This window comes from Grampus griseus (assembly GCF_964374135.1).
Source record: "Grampus griseus genome assembly, chromosome: 15".
Taxonomy (NCBI): Eukaryota; Metazoa; Chordata; class Mammalia; order Artiodactyla; family Delphinidae; genus Grampus; species Grampus griseus.
The window spans coordinates 27,339,338-27,354,054 of NC_139009.1; positions in this window are offsets into that span (position 1 = coordinate 27,339,338).

The window sequence follows — 14,717 nt, forward strand, 5'->3', positions numbered from 1 at the left end:
TGGAAGAGTTTGAGAAGGATAGGTGTTAGGTCTTCTCTAAGTATTTCATAGAATTCACGTGTGAATCCATCTGGTCCTGGGCTTTTGTTTGTTGGAAGATTTTTAATCCCAGTCTCAATATCAGTGCTTCTGATTGATCTGTTTATATTTTCTATTTCTTCCTGGTACAGTCTTGGAAAGTTGTGCTTTTCTAAGAATTTGTCCATTTCTTCCAGGTTGTCCATTTTATGGCATATACTTGCTTGTAGTAATCTCTCATGATCCTTTGTATTTCTGCAGTGTCAGTTGTTATTTCTCCTTTTTCATTTCTAATTCTATTGATTTGAGTCTTCTCCCGTTTTTTCTTGATGAATCTGGCTAATAATTTATCAATTTTGTTTCTCTTCTCAAAGAACCAGCTTTTAGTTTTATTGATCTTTGCTATTGTTTCCTTAATTTCTTTTTCATTTATTTCTGATCTGATCTATATTTCTTTCCTTCAGCTAACTTTGGGGGTTTTTTGCTCTTCTTTCTTTAATTGCCTTAGTTGTAAGGTTAGGTTGTTTGAGATGCTTCTTGTTTCTTGAGGTAGGATTGTATTGCTATAAACTTCCCTCTTAGAACTGCTTTTGCTGCATCCCGTAGGTTTTGGGTCGTCGAGTTTTCATTGTTATTTGTTTCTAGGTATTTTTGGATTTCCTCTTTGATTTCTTCAGTGATCTCTTGGTTATTCAATAGTGTATTGTTTAGCCTCCATGTGTTTGTATTTTTACAGATAGTTTTCCTCCAATTGATATCTAGTCTCATAGCATTGTCATCAGAAAAGATACTTGATAAGATTTCAATTTTCTTAAATTTACCAAGGCTTGATTTGTGACCCAAGATATGGTCTATCCTGGAGAATGTTCCATGAGAACTTGAAAAGAAAATATAATCTGTTGTTTTAGATGGAATGTCCTATAAATATCAATTAAGTCCACCTTGCTTAATGTGTCATTTAAAGCTTGTGTTTCCTTATTTATTTTCATTTTGGATGATCTGTCCATTGGTGAAAGTGGGGAGTTAAAGTCCTCTACTTTGATCATTTTACTGTCAATTTCCCCTTTTATGGCTGGTAGCATTTGCCTTATGTATTGAGGTGCTCCTGTGTTGGGTGAATAAATATTTACAATTGTTATATTTTCTTCTTGGATTGATCCCTTGATCATTATGTAGTGTCCTTCTTTGTCTCCTGTAATAGTCTTTATTTTAAAGTCTATTTTGTCTAATATGAGAATTGCTACTCCAGCTTTCTTTTGATTTCCATTTGCATGGAATATATTTTCCATCCCTTCACTTTCAGTCTGTATGTATCCCTAGGCCTGAAGTGGGTCTCCTGTAACAGCATATATACAGTCTTCTTTTTGTATCCATTCAGCCAGTCTATGTCTTTCAGTTGGAGCATTTAATCCATTTACATTTAAGATGGTTATCAATATGTATGTTCCTATTACCATTTTCTTAATTGTTTTGGGTTTGTTATTGTAGGGTTTTCCTTCTCTTGTGTTTCCTCCCTAGAGAAGTTCCTTTAGCATTTGCTGTAGAGCTGGTTTGGTGGTGCTGAATTCTCTTAGCTTTTGCTTGTCTGTAAAGTTTTTAATTTCTCTGTCAAATCTCAATGAGATCCTTGCTGGGCAGAGTAATCTTGGTTGTAGGTTTTTCCCTTTCATCACTTTAAGTATGTCCTGCCACTCCCTTCTGGCTTGCAGAGTTTCTGCTGAAAGATCAGCTGTTAACCTTATGGGGATTCTCTTGTATGTTATTTGTTGCTTTTCCCTTGCTGTTTTTAATATTTTTTCTATGTATTTAATTTTGATAGTTTTATTAGTATGTGTCTTGGCATATTTCTCCTTGGATTTATCCTGTATGGGACTCTTTGCACTTCCTGGAGGTGATTGACTATTTCCTTTCCTGTATTAGGGAAGTTTTCAGTTATAATCTCTTCGAATATTTTCTCAGTCCCTTTCTTTTTCTCTTCTTCTTCTGGGACACTTATAATTTGAAACTTGGTGCATTTAATGTTGTCCCAGAGGTTTCTGAGACTGTCCTCAATTCTTTTTTTTTTTTTTTTTTTTTTGGTACACGGGCCTCTCACTGTTGTGGCCTCTCCCGTTGTGGAGCACAGGCTCTGGATGCACAGGCTCAGCGGCCATGGCCCACGGGCCCAGCCATTCCGTGGCATGTGGGATCCTCCTGGACCGGGGCACGAACCTGCGTCCCCTGCATCGGCAGGCAGGCTCTCAACCACTGCGCCACCAGGGAAGCCCCTCAATTCTTTTCATTCTTTTTTCTTTATTCTGTTCTGTGGTAGTTATTTCCACTATTTTATCTTCACAGTCACTTATCTGTCCTTCTGCCTCTGTTATTCTGCTATTGATTTCTTGTAGAGAATTTTTAATTTCATTTAATGTGTCATTCATCATTGCTTGTTTTCTTTAGTTCTTCTAGCTCTTTGTCATACGTTTCTTGTGTTTTGTCCATTCATTTTCCAAGATTTTGGATCGTCGTTAGTCTCATTACTCTAAATTCTTTTTCAGGTAGACTGCCTATTTCCTCTTCATTTTTTAGGGCTGGTGGGTTTTTACCTTGCTTCATCATCTGCTGTGTGTTTCTCTGTTCTCATTTTGCTTAACTTGCTGTGTTTTAGGTCTCCCTTTTGCAGGATGCACATTCATAGTTCCCCTTGTTTTTGGTGTCTGCCCCCATTGACTAAGGTTGTTTCAGTGACCCATAACATGGGAAATTTAAGAAAATTGAAATCATATGAAGTATCTTTTCTGACCACAATGCTATGGGACTAGTTATCAGTTACAGGGAAAAGTCTGTAAGAAATACAAACACATAGAGCTAAACAATACACTACATAATAACCAAGAGATCACTGAAGAAGTCAAAGAGGAAATCAAAAAATACCTAGAAACAAATGACAATGAAAACACAATGAACCAAAACCTATGGGATGTAGCAAAAGCAGTTCTAAGAGGGAAGTTTATAGCTATACAAGCCTACCTTAAGAAACATCTCAAATAAACAACGTAACCTATACCTAAAGCAATAAGAGAAAGAAGAAGAAAAAAACCCCAAAGTTATCAGAATGAAAGAAATCATAAAGATCAGATCAGAAATAAATGAAAAAGAAATGAAGGAAATGATAGCAAAGATCAATAAAACTAAAAGCTGGTTCTCTGAGAAGGTAAACAAAATGGATAAACCATTAGCCCAAAAGGCAACCCTCAGAACTGGAGAAAATATTTGCAAATGAAGGAACTGACAAAGGATTAATCTCCAAAACATACAAGCAACTCATGCAGCTCAATATCAAAAAAACTAACAACCCAATCCAAACATGGGCAGAAGACCTAAATAGACATTTCTCCAAAGAAGATATTCAGATTACCAACAAACTCATGAAAGAATGCTCAACATCATTAATCATTGGAGAAACGCAAATCACAACTACAATGAGATATCATCCCACACCACTCAGAATGGCCATCATCAAAAAATCTACAAACAATAAATGCTGGAGAGGGTGTGGAGAAAAGGGAACCCTCTTGCACTGTTGGTGGCCATGTAAATTGATACAGCCACTATGGAGAACAGTATGGAGGTTCCTTCAAAAACTAAAATAGAACTACCATACTACCCAGCACTCCCCCTGCTGGGCATATACCCGGAGAAAACCATAATTCAAAAAGAGTCATATACCAAAATGTTTATTGCAGCTCCATTTACAATAGCCAGGATATGGAAGCAACCTAAGTGTCCATCAACAGATGAATGGATAAAGGAGATGTGGCACTTATATGCAATGGAATATTACTCAGCCATAAAAGGAATGAAACTGAGTTATTTGTAGTGAGGTGGATGGACCTAGAGACTGTCATACAGAGTGAAGTAAGTCAGAAAGAGAAAAACAAATACCGTATGCTAACACATATATATGAAATCTAAAAAAAAAAGAAAATGGTCAGAACAGTCTAGGGGAAAGACGGGAATAAAGATGCAGACCTACTAGAGAATGGACTTGAGGATACGGGGAGGGGGATGGGTAAGCTGGGACAAAGTGAGAGAGTGGCATGGACATATATACACTACTAAACATAAAAAAGGTAGCTAGTTGGAAGCAGCCACATAGCACAGGGAGGTCAGCTCAGTGCTTTGTGACCACCTAGAGGGTTGGGTTAGGGAGGGTGGGAGGGAGGGAGATGCAAGAAGGAAGAGATATGGGGACATATGTATAACTGATTCACTTTGTTATAAAAGAAACTGACACACTATTTTAAAGCAATTATACTCTAATAAATATGTTTAAAAAAAAGAATTCCTACAATTCAATATTAAAATGCAAATAATTCAATAAAAATTGGGCAAGAGATTTGAATAGGTGCTTCACTTAAATAGATGTATAAATGATGAAGCACATAAAGAAATGTTCAAATATATTAGTCATAGTGTAAATGAAAATTAAAATCATAATGATACACATACTAAACAGAATGGCTAAAATAAAAAAGATTGACGACACCCAATGTTGGTGTGCATGTGAAACAATAGAGTTCTCAATCTTGTGCTTTGTATGGGAATACAAAAATCATACAACACTTTGCGAAGTGTTTTTGGAATTCTTACGAAGATATACATACACCAACCCTCTCACCCAGAAATTCCACAGCCAGGTGTTTACCCAAGAAAATTACAATGGGTGTCCTCAGAAATACTGTACAAAACTGTTCATAGCAGCTTTATATTAATATTCAAAATAGAAAACAGTCCAGATGTCCATTCCTAGGAATATTTTGTAAATATACCTGATATACAAATTCAATAGAATACTGAATATTGTATATACAATATACAGTAATAAAGTAGAGTACATCACTGATATACTTGGCATCTTCAAGGAACGTTAGACACATTTCACTAAATGTAAGTAGCTTTACCCTAAAGAACATGATTCTATTAATGATAATCTGCAGTGGGCAAAATAATGCCTGACACAATAAAAACAGTGGTTGTTTCAGGAGGATATGGGGGTTGGGATTGACTGGAAAGGAGGATGAGGAAACACTAGGGTGAATTTAATGTCCTGTAAGTTGGTAGGAGTTTGGATTGCATAGGTATATGTATGCATTTGTTAAAGTGTAATGGTAAATGGTATGCTTGGTAAATGTATGCTTAAGATCTGTGTGTTTTATTTTGTATAAATTTTACATAAAAAAACAGGAAAAACTTTAAGAAAAATTTAAATTCTTGTCGCTAAAAATCCATGCTGAAATATTTAGGACGAATATTTTTTTCTGAGCACAACTTACAATGATTTTATTGATATACCTTTCTCAAGTGAGGGCTCTCAAGATGGGGTTCCCAGTTGTGTAATCCTATGTCTAAGGGCATATGATACTTTGCTATTATAAATAAAAACAAATCTGTCTATATAATCAATTTCACTCAATACTGAATAATTTAAAGCATTCAATTTATTTTCAGAAAAGAGATACTTTATAGAATAGAATGCAAATTTCCCAAGAAGGTTTAAGAGAAAATGTGTGAGTTCAAAGACAGTTGTTTGTGTTGAGATGCTTCAGGCTCTGCCTTTGCACTCCCTGAAGGTACATGTTCAATCTCCTATGCTTTTGGGGACGTTGTGATGGAAAAGTTAGAGAAAACCTGCAACTGAAACAAAAAATCAAGAATGGAATTACATGAGAATTATGTGAAAATCTTTTAGTACAGATTTCATTTTAGCAGGTACAGCTTGATAGGAAAAGACAATTCTCCTCAGTCTCAGACTGTGTTCCTGCAGGGGGTACTTTAATGTTAGACTTATTCATTGTAGTTAAAAGCATCCAAAGAGGTGTTTAACATCTGGTTCCAAGTAACAGCCACAGAGTTCTGTTATTACAGATGGTAAAATATCATTGTTGCTCTGTCAAGGAATACATAAAACTCAGCAAGAGAATCTGAACTAATTTCAGCATATACAGTTACAGTAATTGCTTTTGAAGCGAAGAGCTATGGTGGAAATATATAAATGGGTTGGATAGGTTTTACTCTCTGAGCTCAGAAAGTATAATTCCTGAGGTCAGTAAATTATAGGAGAAAACTAAACTTGTTGCAGTTTTCAAGAACCAAGCTTGTTCACCTATTACACCCTTTTTCTAAGTGTTTCCGGTTAAGAGCATGGGTGGACTAGCAAGATAAGGAAAGGAAGATTAAATGCATTTTTTGACCAAGTTGAGTTTGTGTTTATATCCAGAAAGAAGCCAAAATAGAGTTTTATTTGGGGGAGACATATATATATATATATATATAAAATTGCATATATAAGTGCAATTTTGTATATATATCTATGATATATGTTTTGTATATTTTTATACAGTATTCTATTTATATTTTAAAATATGTATTTTATACAATATGTACAACATATAAACAATATATACATATGTATGTATATATAATATATATACACTAGCTATATGTATATTATGTCTGTACTATATATATATATTTATAGTAGTTAAGTATATATCAGTAAACTACCTTTCACAGGAATAATTACTGGTAGCAAAACAAATTCTTATGGTTTTCTAAGATTTAAGCACTATGCAATGTAAGTGGAAATGAAAAAGAATCAAAGAATAAGCTACTCATAAGTCTAGAAGAGAACAAGTAGAATGAAATATCACTGCAAACATACAGATGTTCCATGAAATTAGGGGGAGAAATAAGAATAGGTCAAACATCGTAAAAACTACAGAGATGTGAAGGAGAAAGAGGACTGAGAAAGAACGATTAAATTTGAAAAACTACTTACTTATTGACTTGGGCAAGAGGAGAATTTTTAAAATAATTATAAATCCTCAATTATCAATTCATGTTACTTCAGAACTTTGCTCTGCTGGTTTTGGAATTGTGCTTAAAGCTATCATTCCTAAATCATTAGACTATGAGAATGCTATTCTCATCCAAGGACACACGCTCAGTTCTGCCCCTAGAAAGAAGGGAAGAGAAGAGCTATTTGCTCATTGTGTAGTATGTCATTTCTCCATGATTAAATTCAAGCATGCATCCCTAAAAAATAGTTAATTTGGGCAATGACACTTCTTAGATTTGTGTCAACCAACTATCCCATCCTAGATCTCCATACTATTAATTTAATGAATTTGAGCTTAAAGCAGGGGGGAAAAAACAAAACAAAATCACACTGACAAATATCCACCTAGTAGTACTTTATCTGTAACCAGCAAAAAAGAAAAACTTAAAAGATGACTACTGTAACACATATCCTTTTTATATTATAATAAAATGGGAGACCACTTGTCTACGGAATTCAACAGTTGCCTATCAGAACAATACAGTTCATTTTAGTTGTTAAAGCAGATTTCCTCGAGTGTTCCAGATGAATGCCCATGTCAAGGTTTCCCAAGTCTCCCCTCAATACACTCTCAAAAAGCAAGTCTGCGTTTGACAGATATTCCCGTTCGTAGCAAACTCTATGCTAACAAATATAAAACTAATGGCTGTATCGAAAATTGTTACCATTCTAAAAAAATAGATAGGCTTGCAGAGGATAGATTTCCCAGCATGTGTTTCATATAATGCAAACCATGTATGCCTGTATTCAGTTGCAACAATAAACAGAATATAGTGAGGCCTAGAAGATTGTCTATTAACATTGTCTTCAACTTCCTTGTAAAGAAAAACAATTTCTTACTTTCTTAAGGCTTTGTGATAAAAGTAGACCCTGACAAAGACATCATTGGGTGTTACGGAAGCAAGGCAGCCTGCTTTATTATGCTATGCATTCATTCCACATTTGAGCCATAGACTCAATTGTTTTATAATATGATCATCTAATTCTCTTCAATCTTTCTTTTCTTTTTTCCTTCTTTCCTTTTTCTTTTCTTTCAGTAAAGTTACTAAGCATTTAATAAATGCTTAAGGAGTGCTATCTGCCTTGTCACGGGCCCACAAAGAAACCAAGAATAATAAGTTAAAAAACAAATTAATAGCATTTGGTCAGAATTAAATGCTTTCCAATTATGCAGAATTTTAAAATTCACTAATAAAATGTCCCTAATTTTCTCAACCTATAGTCAGATTTAGTTGGGCTTCATGTGTGCTTGGCTGCAATGGACCAAGGATGGGAGACATTCAGTTTCCTGTATATCCCTTTATATATTCCACTTTAAGTTCAAAATCAACACTTTAAAACTAAAACTCATCATCTTTTTTATACAAGCCAAAATATTTTATTAAACCAGAGTTGTTACTTTTGATCAGTATTTAATTTCTATACTTTCATTATCCCCTATTTTTCAAATACTACATATATTTCTAGTTCCTTCTTACCTCCTCCACTTTTCTGCCTTTTTTTAAGGCATTCATCATTTCATACCAAGATGACCAAAATATTTTGTAAACTGATCTCTCAAGAGTCTCCTCCATTTCTACCTCCAAATTAGTTTATATATCATCTATGGCATATATTCTAGAAAAAAGAATCATACCATTGTTTTATATATTTTTTGTGACACTCCTTTTGTTAAAGAAAACAATTCAAACACCCTAATTTTGTGTTTAATACTCTATTACCTGGCCCCCAATAATTTAATATAAGAAAGAGAAATCCTACTTTAAAAAGCAAAAACAAGAACAAAACATGGTTCCTGCTCAAGTAGTTATATCCCCCAACCCCATGGAGGTCTTCAGAATAATCAGAATAACCTATTGTTCAGAATATTAAAGCTATCAAAGAGTTTCAAAGGATATCTACATTGGACAGGAATTTGAATTTGATATTCTCTCTGACCTTTTCCTCACCTTTGATTGTTTGATTCCATTTCTACATCTTTATCTCCCTTGACTCCCCTAGAGAACTTTCTTATCACTCTCAGACTCAGAAACTCCTCATTCCTGAACATCTTCTGTGCCTTGCTGCTTTCATGCATTTGCCCTCATTTGGTACCCCTACCAGAAAAACCTTTTGCCTCCACTTTTCACTGTCTAAGCCCTTGCTCTCTTTGAAGGGATAAGGGGAAGGGCCAGTGGCTTTTATATCTCATCCAGTTTATCATCAGAGTTGCTGATCTTGATATCTAGAGAGCTGCCCTCGCATACATCTCACCTCACTGCTGTACAAGAAACAGCACAGCAGTTTCTTGTTCAATGAAACTATGTTCAGTGAAAGGCACAGCTGCCTTCAAACTCTGCCTCCCACATGAAGCTTTCGTTAACATATTCACCTTCTAAAATCTTGACAGAAAATTCCAACCTCGGGTCTTTCTTAGCAAGGTAAATAATTGGATAAGTGAGAGAGAGAAGTGTAGGGGGTGATATAAGACATGTGATTCTTTTTTATTGATGCCTCCCACCCAAAGGCTATTGACCCTGGTTACTCACTTAGCAGTAATGTCCCTAAATTCACATTCTGATTTTTTTTCTTTAAGTGTAAAGATCTCACTCAGATACCCCTTAGAGATGGTGAGTTGAACACATGCATTAGCTTCCATTCCTTTGTGAATTATAATTTCACCAAAGGTACAATATAACACTTTGGAGGATGGCAGAATGGGAAACAGGTTTGCATGATGAGTGAGCATATATCTGTGTGTATGTGTGGAGGGATAAAATTTACAGAAGAAAACAAAGTCTCAAGTTCCATAGATAATGACTAAAACTGAAAAGTAAAGAAGTAGCAACATAGGCATATTATTTAGAGAAACAGAGACAAATACCAACATAATCAGTTAAAAGGTTAAAGGGAACAGCTGACCTCTTGGCAGCAGCAAATGTATGTGGGGCACAGAAAATGACTTTTGAACTATATTTATGCATAAGTTTCATGAAAAACAGATACTAAATATAAAGTTAATTATAGAATAAGATATATCATTTTAGAAAATTATAACAAAGTTTGAAAAGCATACACACATAAACACATACAAAACAGAAGATGTGATTTCTGATTGGGTAACACTGGCCAGCTGGCTGTCTTCTGAAAGCCTGATCATATGGCATAAGTGTTGTCACTGTATCATGGTTTAAGATTTGACGCTCAGTAGTGTAAACTCAGATATGATTCTTCAGCATGCCAAGAGTGGATACCTCTTTCAATAGCAGATTCAGGCAAAAGAGTTTATGAAACTGATGTACATAATCAAAATGTTCCTTTTAAAATATTCAGTGATAAGTATAGATTGTGAAGGAACCAAACATTTAAATCCACATGACCAGCTGCTCTCATCTTATAGCCAGATCTACCCATGAAATTATCTACAGTAAGAATGCCACTTAACTAATATACAACACAAAATGTAGATAGGGTAGGGAATAGATATTACTGCTTTCTGTTCATATGAACAAGTGCTGTCCAAAATAAATATAATGCAATCCACAATGGGAACCCCATATGTAATTGAAAACTTTCTGGAGGCCATATTAGAAAAATAAGAAACAGATGAAACAAATTTTAATACTATAATTTACTTAACACAATATGTACAAAATATAATTTTAACATGCAATGGACAAAAACATTACTAATAAGATATTTATGTAGTGTTTGTACTATGTCTGTGGAATTCAATGTGCATTTTACACTTACTGCATGTCACAACTTGGACATCCACATTTCATGTGGTCATTAGCAACATATGGCTAATGACCACCAAATAGGATACTGCCAGGCAAGACTCTTGTAAGCATTCAATAAGAATTTAACAGCAGAAGCCTGCTTTTCAACCTTGGACTTAGAGCCTTGGTTGTTAGTTATATAATTTAGATATTTCATTGTCTCAGGCTAAGATAACCAAGTATATGTTATGTCTACAGTAAGCATATACATTTCTGGGGGCAATACAGGCTAAGTCCTTTGACTTAGAGCTGCGTCTTTCTTCTAAATAATGCCTGCTTGGATTCAGCCCATGTTTACCTCAACGAATTTTCCTTTTTGTTTTCTAAATAAGCCAGCTGGTCTGGTGGATGACACATTCTTTCTTTAAATATGCTACTCCCTAATGTCTGCTTACCTAGAGTTTGCTTCTTTTTAGTGACCTTGAATATCTTTCCTATATTCTACTATGTTTCAGCCTTAGAGGAGAAATTTCCTTTCCCATTATTTTCATATATTTGGAAAATATTTTATTGCAGCCCTCAGGTGCAGGAAATTGAAGTCCATATTCCATGCACATGATGTGTGCATTCTCATACACCTTCCTGCAGATAAGAATCAATAATTTAGCAGGTTAGCAAGCTGAAGAATATATATCATCACAATTCTTATATTTGAAAATATAAATTATATTTTAAATATGCAAATAACACTCGATATATAAAAACCATGCCATAGCAATTACTTTTTCTATTTATTAATAAAATGTTATATATTCTTTGGATGTTTCAAATATATTTTATTTATAATCTGTAGAAACTAATAATTGCTTTCTGCAAATGTTCTAAGAGTTCAACTGTTAATGTGCAAGACATATGTTATAAAATATTTTAAATGGATTTATTATCTATACATTTTCCTTATTTTTATGAAATATGTATGAAATCATAACATAAAAAACAAGTGCCATTGGCATTTGTCAGCAGAATGTTTATAGGTTAGGAATAAACGTACCATAAATGACAGTCATAAATGTACAAGAACCTCCTTTAAAAAATGGCAAACACTTGCAGGAATAAATATGTAAAATTATAAACACAAGTAAAATTTTTCCATAACACAAGTAAAATTTTTTCATTAGACTCCATTTCTCAATTTCTTGTGAGTTGTTTTCTTGGCAAGTTATTTCAGCAGGACCTATTTTCTACATTATATTTGACAAATAATATAGAAATTGTGTAGTGATAAGATTACTAGTTAGAAGACTGGTCTTAGGAGATCTCCGACTGCAAATTGGGAAAGACATTTTTTTAATCTTATGCAAAATAAGAGATGCTTCTGAGCTCTAACATACAGGAATATATATATGACTGGGCTCAGGTGTGAGTGCTCCCAAGCAGAGGATCGTGGCACTTGCTCTTCATTAAAAGTTAATGAAGAAACAAAAATAGTTAATGAAGATTTTCTAGCCCCACTGAAAGAATGCCCCAATTTCTTGGAGGAATTCAACCTCAAAAGCCTATCCATGAATCTAAGGCTTTCAAGACCTCAGAAAATCAGAAGTCCTGGGTTTGAGTTCTGTTTGTATTATTCAGCATCAGACCCTGGACAAATTGCTTATTAGCATCCTTGTACCTTCAATGTCCTCTTGTGTAAAACAGTGATAATAACTCCTGTCCTGCCTCTTTTACATGTTTTTTGAGTTGTATGTATGCATGTATGTGTGTATGTATGCATGTTTGTGTTCGTATGCATGTTGTATTAACACTGCTAAACATAATCAAATGAACAGTATCCGTATATTTTATCCAAATAGAAAAACATTTCTTCTTTTTTACCATCAGCTCTGAGCCAGATGTGATGCTAAGACTTTACTTTCATTGACTTTTTATCCTTATGAGGTAGAATTGCAATTCTCATTTCCCAGATGAAGAAATTGAGAGAGTTGTTAAATAATTGCCTAAAATTACACTGACAGTAAATGGCAGAGTAGGGATTTGAAAATGGGAGTCTAGTCTAACTTCAAAGTCCTATTTTTTAAAGACATTTTCTTACTTCTTTAAGTACTCTTGAACTGATTTCAAAAAGCAATTACTCAGTTCAACAATGAGCTAGTTTTGTCTAAAATAATTCTGAAACTGTCATAACAATTTAGGGTTTGGGCTGGTAATAGGTAATGCTAAAAAATATACTATTACTCAGGATTCTGTGACCCCTTTTATCCTGGGTATCCTTTAACTTCTTTGACTGCCTGTTTCATTTATGAATCTATGAGCGTCTGTTATGTCATTTGCTAAATTGTATAATGGGATTAGAATCCCTCCTTTGGTCCTTTGCTGATGTAAACATCTATTTGTCTTTTCCCTTGGTTGGTTTAGGTTCCTATATTACTCCCTTCTAGCAGTAAGTATTTTCTGAATTTAAGCTCTGACATTATTTTCATATTTCTTTTTTCTCTAACCTTCTGTCTACTCTTTCTCCCTCCATATCCACTCCAATCCAATACCTTCATCTCTCACCTGTATAGTAACAATACCTACATCTTTGTGCTACACTATCCTAAAATGACATTCTAAGGTCTCTGTCTTGTAAACTCTCTAACTGTTGTTCTATAAGCGTTTCTACAGTTAATGACTCCACACCTCCATGACATTATACTTAGCTTGCATTCTGCCTTCCCTCTCTACCACTGTACTTGAAATTGCTCTTCATGTTCAACAACAGCCTATGAAATGCTAAATCCAATTGGTTTTCTCCTCTTTCAGTTTACTAACTTTTTTGTGGGAATTAGCACTGTTAATTTCCCTCTCCTTTTTAGAAATCTCTACTTTTTTTTTTAACATCTTTATTGGAGTATAATTGCTTTACAATGGTGTGTTAGTTTCTGCTTTATAACAAAGTGAATCAGCTATACATATACATATGTCCCCATATCTCCTCCCTCTTGCATCTCCCTCCCACCCTCCCTATCCCACCCCTCTAGGTGGTCACAAAGCACTGAGCTGATCTCCCTGTGCTATGCAGCTGCTTCCCACTAGCTATCTATTTTACACTTGGTAGTGTATATATGTCCATGCCACTCTCTCACTTCGTCCCAGCTTACCCTTCTCCCTCCCAGTGTCCTCAAGTCCATTGTCTATGCCTGCATCTTTATTCCTGTCCTGCCCCTAGGTTCTTCAGAACCCTTGTTTTTTAGATTCCATATATATGTGTTAGCATATGGTATTTGTTTTTCTCTTTATGACTTACTTCACTCTGTATGACAGACTCTAGGTCTATCTACCTCACTACAAATAAATAATTCAGTTTCATTTCTTTTTATGGCTGAGTAATATTCCATTGTATATATGTGCCCATCTTCTTTATCCATTCATCTGTCGATGGACACTTAGGTTGCCTCCATGTACTGGCTATTGTAAATAGTGCTGCAATGAACATTGGGGTATATGTATCTTTTTGAATTATGGTTTTCTCAGGGTATATGCTCAGTAGTGGGATTGCTGGGTCATATGGTAGTTCTATTTTTAGTTTTTTAAGGAACCTCCGTACTGTTCTCCATAGTGGCTGTATTAATTAACATTCCCACCAACAGTGCGAGAGGGTTTCCTTTTCTCCACACCCTCTCCAGCATTTATTGTTTGTAGAGTTTTTGAGGATGGCCTTTCTGACTGGTGTGAGGTGATACCTCATTGTAGTTTTGATTTGCATTTCTCTAATGATTAGTGATGTTGAGCATTCTTTCATCTGTTTGTTGGCCATCTGTATGTCTTCTTTGGAGAAATGTCTATTTAGGTCTTCTGCCCATTTTTGGATTGGGTTGTTTGTTTCTTTAATATTGCGGTGCATGAACTGCTTGTAAATTTTGGAGATTACTCCTTTGTCAGTTGCCTCATTTGCAACTATTTTCTCCCATTCTGAGTGTTGTCTTTTCATCTTGTTTATGTTTTCCTTTGCTGTGCAAAAGATTTTAACTTTCGTTAGGTCCCATTTGCTTATTTTTGTTTTTAGAAGTCTCTACTTTTTTGACTCTTGCAATTTCCTAAATCTCCTCCTAAATGTCTCACTATCTTCGTTGAGCTTT